This window comes from Arachis hypogaea, chromosome 7, assembly GCF_003086295.3.
Source record: "Arachis hypogaea cultivar Tifrunner chromosome 7, arahy.Tifrunner.gnm2.J5K5, whole genome shotgun sequence".
In the NCBI taxonomy this organism is placed as follows: Eukaryota; Viridiplantae; Streptophyta; class Magnoliopsida; order Fabales; family Fabaceae; genus Arachis; species Arachis hypogaea.
In genome coordinates, this window is record NC_092042.1 from 68,571,758 (window position 1) to 68,594,166 (window position 22,409).

Sequence of the window (22,409 nt, forward strand, 5' to 3'; positions counted from 1 at the left end):
TTAGAATTCATATTCATTGATATTTTGGGATTCATAGTATATTCTCTTCTTTTTATCCTAATTGATTTTCAGTTGCTTGGGGACAAGCAACAATTTAAGTTTGGTGTTGTGATGAGCGGATAATTTATACGCTTTTTGGCATTATTTTTAGGTAGTTTTTAGTATGATCTAGTTACTTTTAGGGATGTTTTCATTAGTTTTTATGCTAAATTTACATTTCTAGACTTTACTATGAGTTTGTGTGTTTTTCTGTGATTTCAGGTATTTTCTGGCTGAAATTGAGGGACCTGAGCAAAACTCTGAGAAGGAAGCTGACAAAGGACTGCTGATGCTGTTGGAATCTGACCTCCCTGCACTCGAAATGGATTTGCTGGAGCTAAAGAACTCCAAATGGCGCGCTCTCAACGGAGTTGGAAAGTAGACATCCAGAGATTTTCAGCAATATATAATAGTCCAAACTTTATTTGATATTTGACGACGTAAACTGGCGCTCAACGCCAACTCCATGTTGCTGTCTGGAGTCAAACGCCAGAAACACGTCACGAACCAGAGTTGAACGCCCAAAACACGTTACAACTTGGCGTTCAACTCCAAAATAAGCCTAAGCTCGTGGATAAATCAAGCTCAGCCCAAACATACACCAAGTGGGCCCCGGAAGTGGAATTATGCATCAATTACTTACTCTTGTAAACCCTAGTAGCTAGTTTAGTATAAATAGAACTTTTTACTAGTGTATTAGACATCTTTGTTCTCAGTTTTATTTTATTATCCATCCTAGGAGACTATTGATCACGTTTGGGGGCTGGCCATTCGGCCATGCCTGAACCTTCATCACTTATGTATTTTCAATGGTGGAGTTTCTACACACCATAGATTAAGGGTGTGGAGCTCTGCTATACCTCGAGTTTTAATACAATTACTACTATTTTCTATTCAATTCTCTTTATTCCTATTCTAAGATATTTGTTGCACTTCAACATGATGAATGTGATGATCCGTGACACTCATCATCATTCTCACTTATGAACGCGCATGACTGACAACCACTTCCGTTCTACCTTAGACCGGGCGTATATCTCTTGGATTCCTTAATTAGAATCTTTGTGGTATAAGCTAGAATTGATGGCGGCATTCATGGGGATCCAGAAAGTCTAACCTTGTCTGTGGTATTCCGAGTAGGATTCTGAGATTGAATGACTGTGACGAGCTTCAAACTCCTGAAGGCTGGGCGTTAGTGACAGACGCAAAAAAATTACTGGATTCTATTCCAACCTGATTGAGAACCGACAAATGATTAGCCGTGCTGTGACAGAGCATTTGGACCTTTTTCACTGAGAGGATGGGATGTAGCCATTGACAACGGTGATGCCCTACATACAGCTTGCCATGGAAAGGAGTAAGAAGGATTGGATGAAAGCAGTAGGAAAGCAGAGATTCAGAAGGAACACAGCATCTCCATGCACCTATCTGAAATTCCCACCATTAATTTACATAAGTATTTCTATCCTTTATTATTTAATTAAGTATCTCTTTATAATTTTCGAAAATCACTACCAATTTGAATCCGCTTGACTGAGATCTATAAGATAACCATAGCTTGCTTCGTACCAATAATCTCCGTCGGATAGACCCTTACTCACGTAAGGTATTACTTGGACGACCCAGTACACTTGCTGGTTAGTTGTGCGAAGTTGTGAACCATGGTATTGTGCACCAAGTTTTTGGCGCCATTTCCAGGGAGAGAACGAGCAACAAATTTTACATCTGAATAACAATTTCGCCTACCAAATTTCTTGAAGAAGTGGAAGGAAAGCATGCAAAGTGGAAGAATTCAAGAAATGAAGGATTTGCAAAGCTGTCAATCCTAACCTCTTCACACTAAATTGATCATAACATGAGCTACAGAGGTCCAAATAATGCGGTATCAGCGGCATTGGAAAGCTAACATCCGGTGCTTCAAAAAAAATATTCATATGTCCATAGTGGACATGGAGTTTGGGTGTGCGTACGCACACACTTGTGCACAAGAACAAGAAGAAAATCATCAAGTATGCGTACGCACAAGTCCTGGCATGTGACTTCATTAATGGGAACTCGCTGGCAGCGATTTTTGGGCTTCCAGAGCCTACTCCAACTCATTTCTGAAGCTATTTCAAGCCAAATTGAAGAAGGATGATGGGGCGAGCAATTAGGTTTAGGTTTTTACATGTTTTGGCTTAGTTTTTCTAGAGATAGAGAAGCTCCGCCTTCTCTCTAGAATTTAGAGTTTTCTTCTTAGTTTCTTTTTAATTTCAAATTTTAATTCTTGTTTTAATGTAGTTTCATTTATGTTTCTATGCTTTCTTGACTTGATCTTTTTAATTTCTTTTGTCATTTTCTCAATTTTGTCATTTTTGGTTTATGAATACTCTTGTCAATTTTGGTTTCATTAATGCAATTTTAATGTTTTATGTTTTTTTTGATGCTATTTGAGTTATTATCATTTTATTGCAATTGGTAATATAGATTTTATTTTTATTGCAATTTATGATATTTTTCCTTTTATGCATGCTAGGTGATTGATAAAATGTCTCTTTTAGCTTTTATATAGTTTCTCACACTCTTGGTTAGGAATTTGGTAATTAAGTGAACTTGAGTTATGGATGTCCATTCTTCATTATGTTAGGATTGTTAGTTGGTTTGGTTTCTATTGACGCTAGTCTCTCACTAGGTAATTAGTGAGTTGACTAGGACTTATGGATTGAGATCAATTATGCCCTTTTGACTTGTCCTCGATGTTAGGATAGACTAATAGTTGAAAGAAATCTATAATGAGGAGCCTTGAAAGAGAAGTTTAAACCAAAGGTCGCAAAAAAAAAAAAAACACAACGCTCACGTAAATGGAAACCAAAAACGCGAAAAGGGTAAAGAGTATAAACATAGCGAGTAGCATATCAAAGGTACAAAATATCAAACTCCAGGCTCAGTGTGCGAAGCCAAGGCCGGCCGAAAAATACACATATATATACATACTTATCCCAACACAACCCAAAATACATAAAGTAAGCACCTAGTTCTCCATAAAAGCCTTGAAGATGATTAAACATAAAGTACATGTGGAGAAGAGTCTATCTACATATATACATAGCAAAATAACAAAATATAGCATCCGCAACTTCGCTTGCAATACGAACCTTCAGACACTCACCAAGGCGCATATCGACCTGCATCTATAAAACGACAACAAATGTATGGAATGAGAACCAAAGGTTCTCATCATGGTAATACTGTCCACATAAATAATATATAATGTCCCGGAAAAGCTAGAGGCAATCCTAGAACTTTAACACTCAAATTTAAAACTTAAAGAATAAGCTGAACTAGATTTTGGGTATATAATCTAAGGTTTTTAAGTTTATAACTCAAACCCTAACTTAAACCTTCAAATCCTACTTCCTTCAACCCTCCGAAACACCGATCAAATTTCCCTCGTCACTCCTTCGCCAGACAAGGGGCCTCTCAGTTGCACAGACAAACAATACAAACAAGGAAAACATAGATAAAATGCAGTTACAGCAAGTAGAACATATAGCAAATAAGCATAGATATTCAAATAGGCAAACCCAAGTAATGCAAATGCAAACAAAACAAACAGATGCTTATGATGCATGCCTTTCCTACTGGCCATGAGCACACATGTTGATTATATCACCAGAACCCGACACATCCAGCAGCTACCCCGAATATCATCTCTTTGACATGCCTCCACACTCTTGGGATATAGCGCTCGCTACACTCTCCGGATATAGTGCCCATCACACTTCCTAGGGTAAAGTACTCCCACACTCTTGGAATATAGTACCTGTCACACTCTTGGGATATAATGCTCGACACACTCATGGGATATAGTGCTCGACACATTTTACAACAGAGAGAAAACTTAAGCATACACATTGTTTCGAGGGTTACCTAAAATGTTGAATCGGGATTGAACATCAAGTCCGAATCCCTTCAAGTGACAGCGTCTGATTTGCTGGCATCGAGGTGCCGCCTGCTCCGAGTTCCTCGTGAGGAAGTTGGGGAGTAGTACCTGCAAGAGACTCTAATGCTTAAGTTGGCAAGGGCGTTAGGTAGGTTTTAAGTAGGTTAGAACGTGAGTTATACCTGGGGGCTCCAGTGTATTTATAGTAGAGAGTGGTGACTTCTCTTAGGGTGATAATCTTATCTTATCTTATATCTTTGGGAGTCAGTTAAGACCTTATCCTATTGGTTACCACCTTTCTAGAAGCAATGACCTTGCCTTGGTCATTTCTGGATCGTGTCCGGCCTCTTAGAAGAGGTTGGCTAGAGGTTTGAAGGGCCTTCCCTAGAGGTCGGCCATTTTGCCATATTGGGTTTCGGGTAAGAGCTTGGGACAGGGTATGAATAGTGCCCCTACTCGAGCTTCGACCTTTTTATAAGTCGTGCTCGAGTATGAGCGGCTTCGTCTTTGTTGGATATTTCCCTTGAGGTAACTCGGCCAGGTGACCCTTCGTTGGTTTTTTGAAATTTGAAACGTTTCTATGCTTTAAATAAGGAGCTTAGTTTCGCGATAGTTTCCTTGATTCCTGCAAGCGCTTTTAAGGCTCATTAACTGGGCCTTTATTCCTTCGCCGTTTCATTCTCTCGGTGTTTATAAAAGTTTTGGCGCTTCTTCTTTTTTCTTTTCTTCTTTCTTTTTCTGCATCGTCTCTTACTTTCGTTTCTTTTCAAATTTCTCTCTTTGTTTCCGTTCAACTGCGCCTTACACTAAAGAATTTCTCTTTATTAGTTTCCTGGATTTGTTCTTTTTCGGAGAGGAACATTTGTGTCGCTGTTGCTTAACGCACTCTTCTCCTTAGGTTGGTATTTCATCTTTTTATTTTATTTACTTGCTTAATAGTAGTTTCTAGTAGACGATCGATTGAATGTTTGCCTTGCTTTGTCGTTGGTGGACATTGTTAGTGTTTTCCTATTTTTGTCTGTTTATTCGAAAAGAGAGCTTTCTGTAGCTTCCTTATGAAAAGGCCTTTTGTTTGTCTTGACTGTCTCTGGTGATTTAACTTCTCTTGTCTTCCATTTTTCGACTTTGGCATTGCTGTTGTTGGGATAATACGCTTGATATTAAGGGGTTCTTTTTGAGATATTCATGTCTCTGAGTTGTGCCTTGTTTATGTTTCTGTTGCCTCCAAAGGGTGTCGCTGTGTCGTGATATTGATGTTGTGAGGTGGGGGCACCTTTTAGTTAGTTAAGCATTTTCTTAATGGGAATGATGTCTTTTACCTGACTTGGTGGTTTTACCCGATCTCTTTTGCCCCTGATCGAGATTTCTATAGTGATGGTTTTTGTTTTCTTTATTGTTGTGCTTGTAGGTGTAGCTTTTTGTCTCGTAGGGACCTTACAGAGATGTCTTCAAAGGTTTCCCCTGGCCTTACTGACTGGATAAATTCCGTAGTCCTGTGTTGCGTGATGGTGGTAGATCGGGAGTATTTTGACCAGTCTAGGAGATTTCATAGGTTTATGATAATAGGGAGGATGAAAAAAATTATGAACTAGTTGCCCTTGATCCCGAGGAGAAGGTTTGTTTTCCACCTTTAAGTAGCTCTGAGCGCCTGTCTTCTATGCTCATGACTGCTTTTTCACTAAACTAGGCATCACTCTCCCTTTTATCGAATTTGAGATTGAGATCCTTTGGACCTGCAACGTAGCCCCCTCCCAGCTTCACTCCAATTCCTGGGCGTTTATGAAAATTTTTCAAATTCTATGTCGAGAACTAGGTGTTCGGCCTTCCCTTAGCCTTTTCTTGTACCAGTTCGTCTTAACCAAGCCCGAGTCGCATAAGAGAAAAGCATCCTGGATTTCTTTTAGAGCCACCCAGGGTAGGAAAGCATTTTCGATTTTTGATGACTCCTTTCACGACTTCAAATTAAAGTCCAAGCTGTAGAGGATGTTCATCCTTTCTTTTTGGACAATAGTGATGAGCCCCTCTTTCTCCTCTGGTGGCAAGAGAACTTAGTGGTAGTTAAGTATACTTTAGAGAATTTAGATGAGGTGGAGAAGAACATTTTTGGGGTCCTGGAAGAGCACTAGGGTCGAGCTCCTCACTTAGATACGAAGAAATTCATGGGGGATCCCAGCCATCTCCCATCCGAGTTAGGTAATACTAATGAATCCATATTTCATACTATTTATTTGCTTTAATTAGGTGTATTTCATTGACTTTTCTTGTATTTATTCATTGAAATAGCATGCTTTTGTGAATTCTCTCCTAATTGTGCTTAATTGTGAAAAACATGCTTTTTATGCTTAAAATTGCAAATTTTAATACACTTTTCTCCCATTCGATGCCTTGATATGTTTATTTGAGTGATTTAAGGTTTTGAAGGCAAGAATGGCTTGAAGAAGTGAAAGGAAAGCATGCAAAGTGGAAGAATTCAAGAAATGAAGGATTTGCAAAGCTGTCAATCCCAACCTCTTCGCACTAAATTGATCATAACTTGAGTTATAGAGGTCCAACTGAGGCGGTTCCCGCGGCATTGGAAAGCTAACATCCGGGGCTTCAAAATGATATGCATATGTCAATAGTGGACATGGAGTTTGGGTTTGTATATGCACAAAAAGAAAATAAATAAGTATGCATACGTACACACCTGTGCGTACGCACAAGTCCTGACATGTGACTTCATTTATTGCAACTCGCTGGCAGCGATTTTTGGGCTTCCAGAGCCCAATCCAACTCATTTATGAAACTATTTCAAGCCAAATTGAAGAAGGATAAACGGGGGAGCAATTAGGTTTTGGTTTTTACATGTTTTGGCTTAGTTTTTCTAGAGAGAGAAGCTCACCATTCTCTCTAGAATTCAGGGTTTATGTCTTAGTTTCTTTTTAATTTCATATTTTAATTCCAGTTTTAATGTTGTTTTATTTATGTTTCTATGCTTTCTTGTCTTTATCTTAATTTTTTTTGTCATTTTCTCAATTTTGTCATTTTCAGTTTATGAATACTCTTGTCAATTTTGGTTTCATTAATGCAATTTTAATGTTTTATATTTCTTTGATGCTATTTGAGTTGTTATTATCATTTTATTCAATTGGTAGTATAGATTTTATTTTTATTGTAATTTATCATATTTTTCCTTTTATGCATGCTAGGTGTTTGATAAAATGTCTCTTTTACCTTTTGTATAGTTTTTCATACTCTTGGTTAGGAATTGGGTATGTAAGTGAACTTGAGTTATGGATGTCCATTCTTCATTGTGATAGGATTGTTAGTTAGTTTGGTTTCCATTAACGCTAGTCTTTCACAAAGTAATTATTGAGTTGACTAGGACTTATAGATTGAGATCAATTATGCCCTTTTGACTTATCTTCGATGTTAGGATAGACTAACTGGGATGAATTCTACGCAATTACCATGTTTGTGATCCATGACTAGGGTAGGAATCCTCAATTCTCCAATCCTTGCCAAGAGTCCTTTTTGTCACTTAATTTTCATTTTTTATTTAATTGCTTTGAGTTTTAATTTCCTTGCATGCTTATTTAATTTCTTGCCTTTTAATTTTCTTGTCACTTACAATCACAACCTCATATCCCTTATAGCCAATAATTGAGCACTTAATTGCAATTCCTAGGGAGAACGACCCGAGATTTAAAACTCCTGGTTATTTTGCGTTCATTGTGACAACCCTTTTGAATTAAACTTTGATTGAGAATCCATTGTCAATTTGGAGTATACTTGCAACGAGATTCTATTTTTGTGAAATTCTATATCAATATTAATTCTTACATCAAGTTTTTGGTGCTGTTGCCGGAGAGTTTCAATGGTGTTACATTGTTGGCTATTGTTAATATGTGAATAGTTTGCTTTTGATTGGTTGCTTGTTTTTGCTTGTAAATATGTCTCTTGGTTGTTAGCTTGCTTTCATAAGTTTTTGTTTTAAAATGCATATGTGAGTAGTTAATAATTTTGTTTTAAATTGCCTTTTTGTCTTGAATTGCATGTTTAAAATTTTTAACTAGTTTTTGGATGGTTGAAATAGTTTTGGTAGATTTTTGTTTATGCATATTACAAGTAATTTGAATAGTCCAATGATTTTAATTTGAAAAAAAACTTTTGGGTTAATTTTAAAGTTTAATATGAATAGTTGCATATTTTTATTATTTTTGTTTATATGCATACTGAAATGTTAAACGAAACTCTTTTAAAACAATAAAAAGAGGTCACATGTGCGTGAGCACACATAGCTGCGTGCACACAATTCAATTCAAGGCCTCTGCCCGCGGGGCTCGCACAGTATAGTGCGTACGCCCGATAACCCTATACACATGAATGTGTACACACATCATCTTGGTGCGTACGCACGAATGCGAAAAATCCCCACCCCCCCTTCTGTTGCGAGCCCTAAGACCCTTTGCACCTCAATTTCCCTCTTCTCTTTCCCAATGTTAATTCCTCTTCTCTTCTTCCGTTTCAATTTCTTTCCACCACCTCCACTACCACCACCATCAACCTCAACCGCTGCTCCTTACCACCGGAAACCACCGAGCCGCCGTCCTTTCACCCCATCACTTCTTCCTCTTTTCTTAACCCTTCTCTCTTGCCCGTTCCCAAGCCCTACACCCAGCCTTCGCCACAGCGTCCTTACCGGTGTCCCGACCCATCACTACCCCCTCTCCGAACCCTAACTCTGCCAACCATCACCGTCAGCCTCGAACCAAAACCCCGCGACCCTCTTCTCCCACTCGCGTCTCTTCTCAGCGTCGAATCACATCGCAACCTTCCCTTCCTCGTCGACCTGTTTCAACCTCCAGTCTCAACCACCCCGCCCAGCCGCGTCATCACCAGTGCGGTCAAAACCCGCACCACCTAACCTCCACTCACAACCATCCCCTTCTCTCTGTTTCCCCCTTCCACTTCCTGCGAGAGCGGGTACAGGACATGTCCCCTGTTTCCATTTCACTGGACCCCAGGGAAGCTAGCTGCGCCAGCACCACCAGCAGTCCGGCCAATTCCGCTGCTGCCCCCACACACTTCCAGTGCTTGCCTTCCCCACCTCTGTTCCATTCCTTCCTTCTAGGTTTCCAATTCCTTTTTTCTTTTTCTTTATTTCTGTTTGATTAAGGATGATTAGTTAGTTTGTTTAGCTTAGTTTAGTTAGTTTATGCATGCTTAGTTTATTAGGTGGTTAGAGAATCTGGTGTGGATAGTTGATTTAGGTTTGTTTTTGTTTACTGCTGCTGTTCAGAATGGTTAATTTTGTATCTGAAATTTGGTTGGTTGTTGCTGGTGATGCCTTGCCTTTGTACTCAATTGGTTTCTTGACGTTGCGTAATGTTTTTGTTGCTTGATTCTTGCTGAGGGCTGTTATGAATTCAATTTGATTGCTGCTGAAGTTTTATTTCATTGTTGGATTTAGTTATAAGTAATTTCTTGAATTCATGCTGCTTGCAAGTGAAATGGTTATTGTCTTGGAATGGTATTTGCAAGTTGAATTCAATGGAACAAATACTGACTGAGTCCATTATCTTTATGCCTTTCTGCTATTTTGGTGTTGTATTTTTCTTGTTTTTCCAATTTGAACCTAATCATTGGATTCTTTTATGTTTGAGTGTTTGAATTCAGATTGCCTGCTTGTTAAATCTTTCATTGTTTTGGTGCTATATTTTTGTTCTTGCTGTATTTTGGCTCACTTTTTGATTTCCTTTGAAAACATATATGAATTTTGTGAATTTAATTATTAAAGCATTCATAGGAAATCTGAATTGATTGATTGAAATTGGTAAATAGACCAATTTACTGTTGAAATGCTGTAGGATTTTTCCTAACCTTGTTTTATTAAATGATATTATTTTACTTGGTGCAACAAGATTCTAATTGATGGAATTCTGTGTCAATAGATCTTGGTTGCTAAAAATGTTTTGGAAATTTCCTCAAGGACTCCCTTGCAAGTTTTGGTCAATGCCTTAACTTCCTTGCTTGTTTTAAATTGTATATTATTCTTGAGCTTTGAATGAGTTTTGAATGAATTTTTAAATTGACCTCAAACTTGAAATTCTTTTAAAGGAAAAGCCTCTTTTACATGCTCTCACATGGTTGAAGATTTCTTTTTCCTATGTGACTAAGTTGATTCCTTTTCTCTTTGCCTAAATTGCCTTGAGTCACATAGGGCATGAAGTTTTCAACTCTTGTCTCAACCTTGTGACTTTCATGCCTCATTGGAATTTGGTGTTTGAATATTCCTTGGTTAACTTGTTTCTCAATATTTTTTACTTTGTCAACACCATATTGTTTTTACTTATGCCAATTGCTTGTGATGATACCTACTTGATTATGTGCTCTACACATACATTTGCATTACTTATTTTGGCATCTTGAATTGTTGAGAAGTTAATATAAACTTCTTGTTTTGAAACTTTGAAAACTTTTTGGAATTAAGGAATGTTTTTACTATGCACCTAACATTTGACTTTTCTTCCCTTTTTCAACTAACTTTTTCTTTTTCTTCATATAACTTTTAACCTTTGTTTTTCTTTTTCAACTAATTGTTTTCTTTTTCTTCACCTAACTCTTAACTTTTCTTTTTCTTTTTCAACTAATGTTTTTCTTCCTCGTCACTTAACTTTTAACTTTCTTTTTCCATTTCACCTAACTTTTCTTTTAACTTTTTAACTGTTTTCTTTTTCTTCGTGCATAGCAATAATTCTCCTTTCTTCTCTTTATCTTTGATAAACAAGCAAGTCAGCTATCTTAGATTACTTAATTTGATTGGAAGTTACTTCTGTTTGCTTTTAACTTGAATCTCAAGTATGCTTCCATTCAAATTTACATCATTTGTTCACTTCATATGTATACTGTTTTGTGATTCAGTTTTCTGCTTCTGTTCAGTTGAGAAGAATCATTTTCTCCAGCAGCACCGACATTCCACCTAAGCCGAACATTCCATCCGATCATTCTGAGGAGAAGGAGGCCCAGCATCATGAGCCGGAGGAGGCACAAGAACCCCCAGCCGATGGTAGCGACGATTCTTTCCACTCCGCTTGATCTGAGCATCGAGAACGGGGCTACATCTTAAGTGTGGGGAGGCTGTGCAACTTCAACAAGCATATTTTGGGTGACAATTTCATTTCTGAACACTTGTAGTTCAGTTTTTATTGTTATTATGCTTTTTAGTTGTGTTGTATATATTTTATCTTTTTGAAAACCTTTTTATATTACTTTTTACTTACCTTATTGCACTTTTTCATTTTGTTTGTACATAACCTAGTATTATATTGTAGTTATGCATATTTTTACATCTTCTTTTAATCTTGGCTTTTACATATGTTTTTTTTTTCGTTTTTAATTATAATTGTGATTTGGGATGATGTGATGATTGCACCTAGTTTGATATCCTATAAACTTGCTATTTTGGTTGGATTGGAATTAGGAATTAAACTTAGGGCTTTTTACCTTTTCCATCTAATCATACATTATATACATATATAGAATAAGTTAGTCAATTAATGAAATTTTCAAGAAGCTTACTTTTTGTATATAAGGCATTGAAAATTCAAATTGATTTGAGTTAAAAATTTTCATTGAAACTTGCATGATTTATGCATTGTGGAATATGGTTTTTGAGTTAAAGAGCACACAACTTGTGAGTTTTGAGCCTTATTGTGTGGCCACATCATTTGACTACTTATTTCATTCTTGTGTGTTACTGTTCTCTGTGATTGCAATCTTTGGTTTATTTAATTCTATATATCCATTGTTTAATGTATATTTAAGCATTTATGTGATTGAGGCCATCACTTCTTTATAGCTCACTTAACTCAAATAGCCTACCATTTTATTTACCTTTGTTTGCCATTTTGAGCCTTTATAATCCTCTTTTGTTTTTTATATTGCCATCACTAACCTTAAGCGGAAAATAATTAATCTTCCTATTTAAATCTTTGGTTAGCTTAGGATAGTGGGTGTGTGTGTCAACTAAGTGTGGGAAAGATTTGGAAATTTTGGTAGATAAAAATGTGTTTTATTCTTTGTTGAAAAATATTGGGAATTTGGGTACATGCTCATGTAATATTATAAAAACCATATGCGTTGATGAGTTGATATATATATGATGTAAAAAAAAAAGGGACAAAATTATCCCAATATGAAATTCAATAATAATCAATGTATATGTGATGGGATTGAATTTGATGCATGAGTGTGTGTATATGTAAAAGTGAGATTATGGGTAGCTAAGCTAGACATTAGAATTTTATAGGTTGTGTATGTACTAGGTGATAACTTAGGTTAATTAAAGATTCAAATTCAAGCTCACTTAGCCATATATATATATATATATATATATATATATATATATATATATATATATATATATATATATATATATATATATATATATATATATATATATATCCTTACCCTTACCCTTAGCTTTATTACAACCTTAAAAAGATCTCATGATTTTTGCATATGTACATTAGATTTTTGTTGATTGGTTAGAGAAAGAACAAACTTTAGAAAGCATGATTAGAGGAGAATTGAGTGGATTGACCCTAGACACTTGAGCGACTAGAGTGCATATACATATCTGGTGAGGGTTCAATTACTCAACTCCATATTTTCACCTATGATCATTGTTATCTTGCAAGTTTGTTAAATTATTTTATATGACTCAATTCAATTGAGAATGTGATTTGGACATGATTGTCTTGCCACTGCTTGATATAGATGCTTTCTTGGAAATTGATTTATTTGGACTAACCAAATGCATATAGATAGATAGTATAAGGTAGAATAGTTACATACATATAGATAGATTGCATATAGATAGTTACATTGAATAATTGTTGATTCCCCTTCTTGTCTTCCTTTGGTATAGCATGAGAACATGCTATTGTTTAAGTGTGGAAATGTGATGAATCCACATTTCATGGTATTTATTTGCTTTAATTAGGTAGATTTCATTGAATTTTCTCGCATTTATTCATTGAAATCGCATACTTTTGTGAATTCTCTCCTAATTGTGCTTAATTGTGAAAAACATCCTTTTTATGCTTGAAATTGCCAATTTTAATTCACTTTTCTCCCATTTGATGCTTTGATATGTTTGTTTGAGTGATTTAAGGTTTTGAAGACAAGAATGTATTGAAGAAGTTGAAGGAAAGCATGCAAAGTGGAAAAATTCAAGAAATGAAAGACTTGCAAAGCTGTCAATCCTAACCTCTTCACACTAAATTGATTATAACCTGAGCTGTAGAGGTCCAAATGATGCGGTATCGACGGCATTGGAAAGCTAACATCCGATGCTTCAAAATGATATGTATATGTCCATACTGGACATGGAGTTTGGGTGTGCGTATGCACACACTTGTGCGTAGGAACAGGAAGAAAATCAGCAAGTATGCGTATGCACAAGTCCTGGAACGTGATTTCATTAATTGCAACTCGCTGGGCAGCGATTTTTGGGCATCCAAAGCCCACTCCAACTCATTTCTGAAGTTATTTCAAGTCAAATTGAAGAAGGATGAAGGGGCAAGCAATTAGGTTTAGGTTTTTACATGTTTTGGCTTAGTTTTTCTAGAAAGAGAAGCTCCACCTTCTCTCTAGAATTTAGGGTTTTTGTCTTAGTTTCTTTTTAATTTCAGATTTTAATTCTTGTTTTAATATAGTTTCATTTATGTATCTATGCTTTCTTGTCTTGATTTTCTTAATTTCTTTTGTCATTTTCTGAATTTTGTCATTTTTAGTTTATGAATACTCTTGTCAATTTTGGTTTGATTAATGCAATTTTAATGTTTTATGTTTCTTTGATGCTACTTGAGTTATTATCATTTTATTGCAATTGGTAGTATAGATTTTATTTTTATTGCAATTTATGATATTTTTCTTTTATGCATGCTAGGTGATTGATAAAATGTATCTTTTAGCTTTTATATAGTTTCTCACACTCTTGGTTAGGAATTTGGTAATTAAGTGAACTTGAGTTATGGATGTCCATTCTACATTGTGTTAGGATTGTTAGTTGGTTTGGTTTCCATTGACGCTCACTAAGTAATTAGTGAGTTAACTAGGACTTATGGATTGAGATCAATTATGCCCTTTTGACTTATCCTCGATGTTAGGATAGACTAATTGGGATTAATTCTATGCAATTACAATGTTTGTGGTTCATGACTAAGATAGGAATTCTCAATTCTCTAATCCTTGCCAATAGTCCTTTTTGTCATATAATTTCCATTTTTGATTTAATTGCTTTGAGTTTTAATTTCCTTCCATGCTTATTTAATTTCTTGCCTCTTAATTTTCTTGTCACTTACAATCACAACCTATTATCCCTCATAGCCAATAATTGAGCACTTAATTGCAATTCTTAGGAAAAATGACCTAGGATTTAAAACTCCCGGTTATTTTGTGTTGATTGTAAAAACCCTTTTGAGTAAAACTTTGAGTGAGAATCCATTGCCGATTTGGACTATACTTGTAACGAGAGTCTATTTTTTTAAAATTCTAGATCAACATTTATTCTTACATCAAATACCCGACCTCTTGTTATGTCTTTCTTTCCTTGTATTTGTTCCTTTAGTGATTCTTGTTATTTTTCAGAGATGGCTTCGGGTTACACGTCCATAAAGTTCCTACGTAAGACCAATAAGACTGTGGCTACCCAGAACCTTCAGAGAAAGGGAGCTGGTGAGGGTTCTTCACAACTTCCTCCCATGAAGCCGAGTTCGGGTCCTCAGGGTCAGAGGCAGGTCATGCTCACTCCTGGCATTCATTTGATTCCCCCTGATCCCCTTATGACGAGCTCGAGCGCATCTTAATCTCCGACCTCTTCGGATCCTGCCCCCAAAAAGCAGAAAACTGTGGGACATAATATTAATGATAAAGATTTTGATGGATTTGCTTGGAGTGAGGAGCACATTCTGCCATACAGCTTTGCGTCTATCGATGATGTGTCTATCCTCAACCATCTTCAGTACATAGCTCGAAATTGTATTTGGATGGCTGGTTTGAGCACAACCATTGCCAAGGAGTTTAAGAAGTCTCCTATCAGTGCTACCAATGTATTTCTGGAGCCTGTCGTGGCTGATGTGGAGAGGTTGAATGGCTTAAAGTCTGAATAGGAGAAAAAAAGTGTTAAGTTGGAGTTGGATCTAGAAAAGGCGAAAGCTCGGGCAAATAAGGTGGAGGCATCGTCAAAGGTGGCAGAGGAGATGAAGAAAAGGGCTCAGGAGAGCTACTCTCGTACTTATGGGGAGTTGTTTAATGCGAAGGAGAAGTGATGAGTGGATATTTTATACGCTTTTTGACATCATTTTCATATAGTTTTTAGTAGTTTTTATTTATCTTTTATTAAGTTTTTATAGGTTTAAGTGTTAAAATTATATTTTTGGATTCTACTATGAGTTTTTGTGTTTTTGGGCAATTTCAGGAAATTTCTGGCTGAAATTGAGGAGATGGAGCAGAAGTTTGATTCAGAGACAGAAAAGCACTGCAGATGCTGTCCGGATCTGACTTGCCTGCATTCGAAAGAACTTTTCTGGAGGTACAGAAGTCCAAATGGAGCATTTTTAATGGCTATGGAAAGCTGACTTTCAGAACTTTCCAACAATATATAATATTCCATACTTTGCTTCGGATTAGAAGGCCCAAAACTGGCGTCCAACACCAGCTTCCTGCCCCCTTCCAGGCATCCAGCGCCCAAAGAGCAGAGCCCGCGTCCAAAGGCCCAGAGAGGATCCCCTAGCTGACGTTACACACCCAAGGGGCCTCATAGCACGTGAATCTCATCAAAGCTCCGCCCAAACACTCACCAAATGGGCCCCAGAAGTGAATTTTGGCACTAAATAGACTGTTTTACCCTTATTAGTCATCTGTTTAGTATTTCCGGGACTTAATTCATGTTATACACACACTTTTACTAAACTTTTACCATCATACATGTTTTACATTGTAGTTTCCTTTCAGTATGAGTTTCTAAACCTCCTAGGTTGAGGGGAGGAGCCCTATTGAGTCCTATGAATTAATAAAAGTACTACTGTTTCTCTTCGATCTGTATTTGATTAATTCTAAGATGTATATTCATACTTCATCGTGGTGAATAGGATGATCTAACCAATTAGCTCTGTTTATTACATTAAGACGAACGTGCCTAACAAACACTCGCGTCTACTTGGGTCAGAATGCATCTTTCACCGGACAAGGACGACCAACAGCTTGAATATACATCTCTCAGACGGCTAATCCACGACTTCGTTGGGGACTTTTCGAGACATTAGTTCAGCAAATTTTTGGGGAGATTAGGGTCTCTGTGGTAGAGGCTAGAATCCAAAGATGCAACATATGATCCGGAAGATCCGACCTTGTCTGTGGCGTTTTGAGTAGGATCATTAAGGAGAATAGCCTGCAGGAACTTCACCCTCAAGTAGAGATGGATCCACACTAAACCTAGAGTTCAGATCCGGAGGAGTATTGGCAGCTGTTCAAACCAGTGTCAATCACATACAGCCTGTCATTGAAGAAATCACTCACAAGCAAGGAGAGCAGTAGTACCAGAGTTACTTCAGAAAGACAAAGCAACTCCAACTCTAAACTCTATTCCCTTCATATAATTCCTATAGTTATTCCAATTTGTTTTACCCCTTTCAATTTCACAATCAAACTGCATTTAAACATAAACCTTTTGATTCTACCTGACTAAGACCTGCAAGACAACCATAGCTTGCTTCAAGCCACAATCCTCGTGGGATCGACCATGACTCGCTCAGGTATTACTTGGACGACCCAGTGCACTTGCTCGTACTGCCTGTACGGAAGTGTGGGGTTTGCGTATGCGCACCAAGAAGCTTCAATCGGCTTATGATGATTATGCTGAGCTTTAGGGCCATGTGGTGAAGGGGATGGCCGAAATCTATGAAAATCTGAAGGGTCAAGTTCATGTTTTGGCTCCCAATCTTGACCTTACCCTTTTTAGAATGGTTAATATTATGGTTGAGGGGAAGATTGTTCCTGCTCCAGATGAGGATGAGATTCCAACGCCCGACCCTAAGGCCCTGTCCGGCCCGATTTCATCGGCTCAGGAGGTCCGTTCTGCGGATGATCTGGAGGTTGTCACTCTTGGCGCTTCTCTTGAGATCGTCGATGCCATCCCAATTTCAACGATTCCTCCTTCGCCTCCAGCTGCGGATGCTGTGTCTGGGGAGAAGCTTGACCCCTTATGATTGTTGTTTAAACTCGCTCTTGTGATGACCCGACTTGTGGATCTTAATTGACGCTCCTATTTTGTAATAGCTTAGCAGTCCTTTTGAACACTAAAATTTTATTTTTAGTTGTTTTTTTAACAACTTTCCAAGTAATACCTAGGACTTGTTTTGCAACTGTTTTGCGTGTTCCTTTGGTCATTCTTCACAACTTTGAGTGGTGTTTAACACTTGCATTGTGAATGTTTTTGGACACTTTTACTTTTAGTTGTGTTGACAACTTTCTAAGTAGTGTTCAACATTTGTTTTGTGCATGTTTTTGAACACTTTTATTTTTAGTTATGCTAACAACCTTTTAAGTAGTGTTATGTGTGCTTTGTGTTGTTCTCCAAGGTTTGCTGGAGTCTACTCCTTGTTATCCGACTTTACATTGTCGATCCCTTCTCGGGTGTGGCTCCTTCTTGTTAGGCGGAATGGTGGAAGTTGTTTGTATGTCCTAGTTTCCTTTTATTCTTGGGTCCGACTTTGTGGGATCGGGCTTTTATCAAGTTACTTTTACGACTATTTTTTATCCGACCTGTTGGGGGTTGCTTTCTACGAGTCGTTTGTGTAACTTCCTACATTAATTTAAGCCTCGTCGCTTCGGCTTGCCGACGATATTTAGGTCGGGCAATGACTTTTTGCGTTTTCTCGAGCATAAATTAATGCATTTGAGATAGGAAACTTTTTAGGTCGAGATAAACATAGAGAAATTTTATTAAAGCGTACCATCTTTTTATAGAAGCGGTTAGTAAAGGCACGAGTGCTCCTGAGCCTTGTCCCGGTGCCTCATTAAAAAACCTTTATTATTGGGAAAAAAGAGTGCACCTTGGTTCAAGGCTTTCTAACTATAATATTTTTTTAGGTTACAGGCGTTCCAGAACCTCGGGTGCTCCCGCCCATGGAGGTCGGACACCTTGTAGTAACCCTTACCTAGGACTTCAGTTACACTGTATGGCCCTTTCCAGTTTGCTACCAACTTTTCTTCACCCGACTTTTGTGTCCCAATATCATTTCGGAGTAGGTTGAGGTCATTGGCAACAAAGCTTCTCTTGATTACCTTTTGGTTGTACCTTAGAGCCATTCGACGCTTTAGAAATTCCTCTCTAATCTGAGCTCTCTCTCGAACTTCTGGGAGCAGGTCGAGCTCTTCTATTTAGGCCTGTGGGTTGAGTTCATCATTATAGAACATGACCCTAGGTGACCTTTCTTTTACTTCGATGGGGATCATTGTCTCCATTCCATAGGAAAGTCAGAATGGTGATTCCCTCGTTGTGGAATGTGGGGTTGTCTGATACGCCCATAGTACTTAGGGGAGCTCATCAGCCCAAGTTTGCTTTGCGTCTTTTAGTCGGCATTTTAGCCTGGCCAGTACGACTTTATTTGCAGCTTTGGCTTGCCCGTTGGCCTGCGGGTGTTCCACCGATGTGAACTGGTATTTAATCTTTAAGTCGGCCACCAAGTTCTTAAAGCTCGAATCAGTAAATTGAGTATCGTGGTACGTGGTGATGGAGTGGGAAACTCCAAACCTTGTGACAATGTTTTTGTACAAGAATTTATGACTTTTCTGAGTGGTTATGGTGGCTAAGGGCTCTGCTTCAATCCACTTAGTGAAGTAATCGACCCCTACTATGAGATATTTTACTTGGCCTGATCCTAGTAGGAATGGTCCTAGGAGGTCGAGTCCCCATTTTGCAAAAGGCCAAGGTGAGGTGACGCTGATGTGCTCTTCAGGGAGTGATACGTGAAAGTTGGTGTGTTTTTGGCAAGGAGGGCATGTTATGACGAACTCGGCGGCCTCCTTTTGCAAAGTCGGCTAAAAGAAGCCGGCTCGGATCACTTTCTTGGCTAAGGCTAGAGCTCTCAGGTGATTTCCTCACATGCCACTATGAACGTCTTCTAAGACTTCCTTCGTGCCGGAGGTCGGGAAGCATTTTAGGAGAGGTGTTGAGAACCCTCTTTTGAATAGGACATCATGGACCAAAGTGTAGTTTTGCGCTTCCTTTTTTAGCTTTTTTGCTTCCTTCTCATCTGGGGGGAGGATCTCGTATTTAAGGTAGCTGACTATGGGGTCATCTACCCTAAGTGTTGATTAGATATGTTTAGTACCTTCTCCTCCTTTGAGATTGATGGGGATTGTATGGTCTCTTGGATGAGGCTCCTATTATTCTCTCCTGGTTAGGTGCTGGCTAGCTTTGAGAGAGCATTTGCCCGGGCATTGTGTTCCCGAGTTATGTCCCAAACCTCATTTTTTTTAAAGTAATCGAGTTCTTCCAGGGTTCTGTCCAGATACCTTTTCATAGTGGGGTCTTTGGCCTACATGTTCCCATTGATTTGTGAGGTGACAACATGTGAATCGCTAAAGACTGTTATTCTTTCCGCTACGACTTCCATGGCCAGTTTCAGGAAAGCCAGTAGGGCTTCATATTCTGACTGGTTGATAGAGGCAAGGAATTCAAATTTCAAGGATAGTTCTATTCGAGTCCCTTGGTCACTTTCTAGTATGACGCCCGCGTCACTTCTGGCTTTGTTTGACGAGTCGTCGACGTATAGGCTCCATGCGATGGGCTCTTCCGGGCTATCGGCATATTCAGCGATGAAGTCAGCTAAATACTGTGACTTAATAGTTGTTCGAGTTTCGTACTAAAGATCAAACTCGGACAGTTCTACTGCCCATTGTAGGATTCTCCCTGCTAGGTCTGTCTTCTGCAGAATGTGCTTCATGGGCTAATTTGTGCGGACCTTGATTGTTTGGGCGTGGAAGTATGGGTGTATCTTTCGAGAGGTGAGGATGAGGGCATAAGAGAATTTTACTATCTTCTGATATTTCAGCTCAGCCCCTTGTATCGATTTGCTGACGAAGTAGACGCACTGTTGCTCTTTTTTGTCTTCCCGGACTAGGGCTGTTGCTATTACTTGATTGTTGACTACCAGATACAGCATAAGTTATTCACCTTTGATAGGTCAGGTGAGAATGGGTGGTTGCCACAGGAATGCTTTGAAGTCTTGGAAGGCCTTTTCGCACTCTGTGGTCCACTCGAATTGTTTTCAATTTCTTAGGATTGAGTAGAAAGGGAGTGGCCTTAAGGTTAGCCCAGGTAAGAACCTGCATAGGGCTATTAGTCTTCTATTCAGATGTTGTACTTCTTTCACGCAGGTCGGGCCTTTCATGTTAAGTATATCCTGACTCTTGTCTGGGTTCGCTTCTATGTCCCTTTAGGTCACCATGAACCCTAGGATCTTCCCAGCTTCCACTGCAAAGGTACATTTCATGGGGTCTAATCTCATCCCGTGTTTTCTTATGGTGGAAAACACCTCGGAGAGGTTGGATAGCAGTGCCTTGTCCTCTTGTGTTTTAAAGAGTAGGTCATCCACATAAACTTCCATTAGTTTTCCTATATGGGTGGAAAATACTTTATTCATTAGCTACTGATACGTAGCCCCTGCATTCGTTAGTCTGAAAGGCATTATGACATAGTAGTAGTTTGCCTTTGGGGTTATGAACAAGGTTTTTTCCAGGTCGGGTATGTCGATTGGGATTTGATTGTATTCCGAGTAAGGTTCCATGAAGGAAAGGTACTTATAGCCTGAAGCTGTGTCAACTAAAGCATCGATGCTTGGCAGTGGACAGCGGTCTTTGGGGGAGGCTTTATTAAGATCGGTGTAATCCACACACATTATCCACTTTCCGTTGGGCTTTTTTACCAATACGACATTGGCAATCCACAGTGGGTATTTTACCTCCCTTATGAACCCTGCTTCCAGCAAGGCCTGTACTTCTTCCTCCATGACCTGTGTCCACTCGAGTCCGAGCTTTCTTTATTTCTGTTGGATAGGTCGGGAGACCGGGTACACGACGAGCTTATGGTACATTAGGTCGGGGTCTATACCAGGCATGTCGAAAGCTTTCTAGGCGAAGATGTTGGAGTTTCACCTTAGTAGGTCGATGAGTTGTTTCTTTAGGTTCTCTTTTAAGTTTGCCCCTATTTTTATCATTTTGTTAGGAACATTCCTGACTTAAACTTCTTCAGTTTCACCCCCAGGTCGGGGGTGCAATTCTTCATGAACTCGGGGGCCTCCTAATTCAATGGTGTAAACTTCCTTTCCGCCCGAGTTAGTCTTAGAGCTAAGACTTTCATTGTAGCACCTTCTTGCAAGCTTTTGGTCCCCTTTTATTGTGGTGATTCCCTCACTTGTGGGAAACTTCATGCAGAGGTCTAACGTGGAAACAACAATGACTATCTGGTTTAGAGTTATTCGACCTATTAAGGAGTTATAGGCTAAGTTTACGTAGACTACTATGTAATCAATGCTTAAAGTCCTTGACCTTGCACCTTTTCCAAAGGTGGTATGGATGGAGATGTAGCCTAAGGGTTGGATTGGGGAATCTCCGAGTCAAAATAAGCTATCCGGGTATGCCTTCAAGTCTTTTAATTCTAGTCCGAGCTTGTCGAAGGCAGGTTTGAACAAGATGTTGGCCGAGCTTTCTTGATCTATTAAGGTGCGGTGGAGGTGTGTGTTTTCCAGGATTATGGTTAATACCATGGGGTTGTCGTGTTTGGGTATCAGGTCTTGTGTGAAGGAGATGGTGGGAAAGTCGGTCGGCAGGCTGCTTTCCCTGACTTGGTATACCTCTTTGAGGTGCCTCTTTCGTGACGACTTTGTTATCCCTCCTCCTGCAAATCCTCCGTTGATCATGTAGATGTGATGCTCTGGGGTGGGAGGAAGGCATTGTGGTTGTCCTTCTTCCTCTTTCCCTCCTAAATTTCCTTTGGTCGTCGGATCTCCTGGCCAAATATCAGTCAAGCAGGCCTTCTCTGGCCAGCTTTTCTATGACGTTCTTTAGGTCATAACACTCATTGGTATAGTGTCTATTGAGTTTATAGTATTCACAATACTCGGTCCTACTTCCACCCTTTTTGTGTATGATCGGGCAGGGTGGTGAGATCTTCTTTGTATGGCATATCTCTCTATAGATATCTACTAGGAAAACTCTTAGAGGGGTGTAGCTGTGGCACTTTCGGGGCTTCTCCGAGCTTGGCTGCTCTTTGGTTTTAGATTGTTGCTCTCTATCCCAGGTTGAATATGGTAAGTTAGATTTTGAAGGGATCTCTCTCAACCGGGAATTTTCTTCCATGTTGATGTACTTTTTCGCCCTTTTCTGTACTTCATTTAGA

The 22,409-nt window shown here is 38.8% G+C and overlaps 1 long non-coding RNA gene across 2 annotated transcripts; it reads left to right on the forward strand.

The window, feature by feature from the left end:
* The first annotated feature begins 8,227 nt into the window (after window positions 1-8,227).
* Window positions 8,228-13,804, forward strand: LOC112703350 (uncharacterized). Of its 2 annotated transcripts, XR_003154567.3 has the most exons (3): window positions 8,228-9,074; window positions 10,883-11,108; window positions 13,119-13,804. It is a non-coding gene; the product is annotated as an uncharacterized lncRNA (long non-coding RNA). The 2 variants fall into 2 exon arrangements; XR_011864109.1 differs by lacking the exon at window positions 8,228-9,074 and having other exon boundaries at window positions 9,128-11,108.
* Window positions 13,805-22,409: the final 8,605 nt, after the last annotated feature.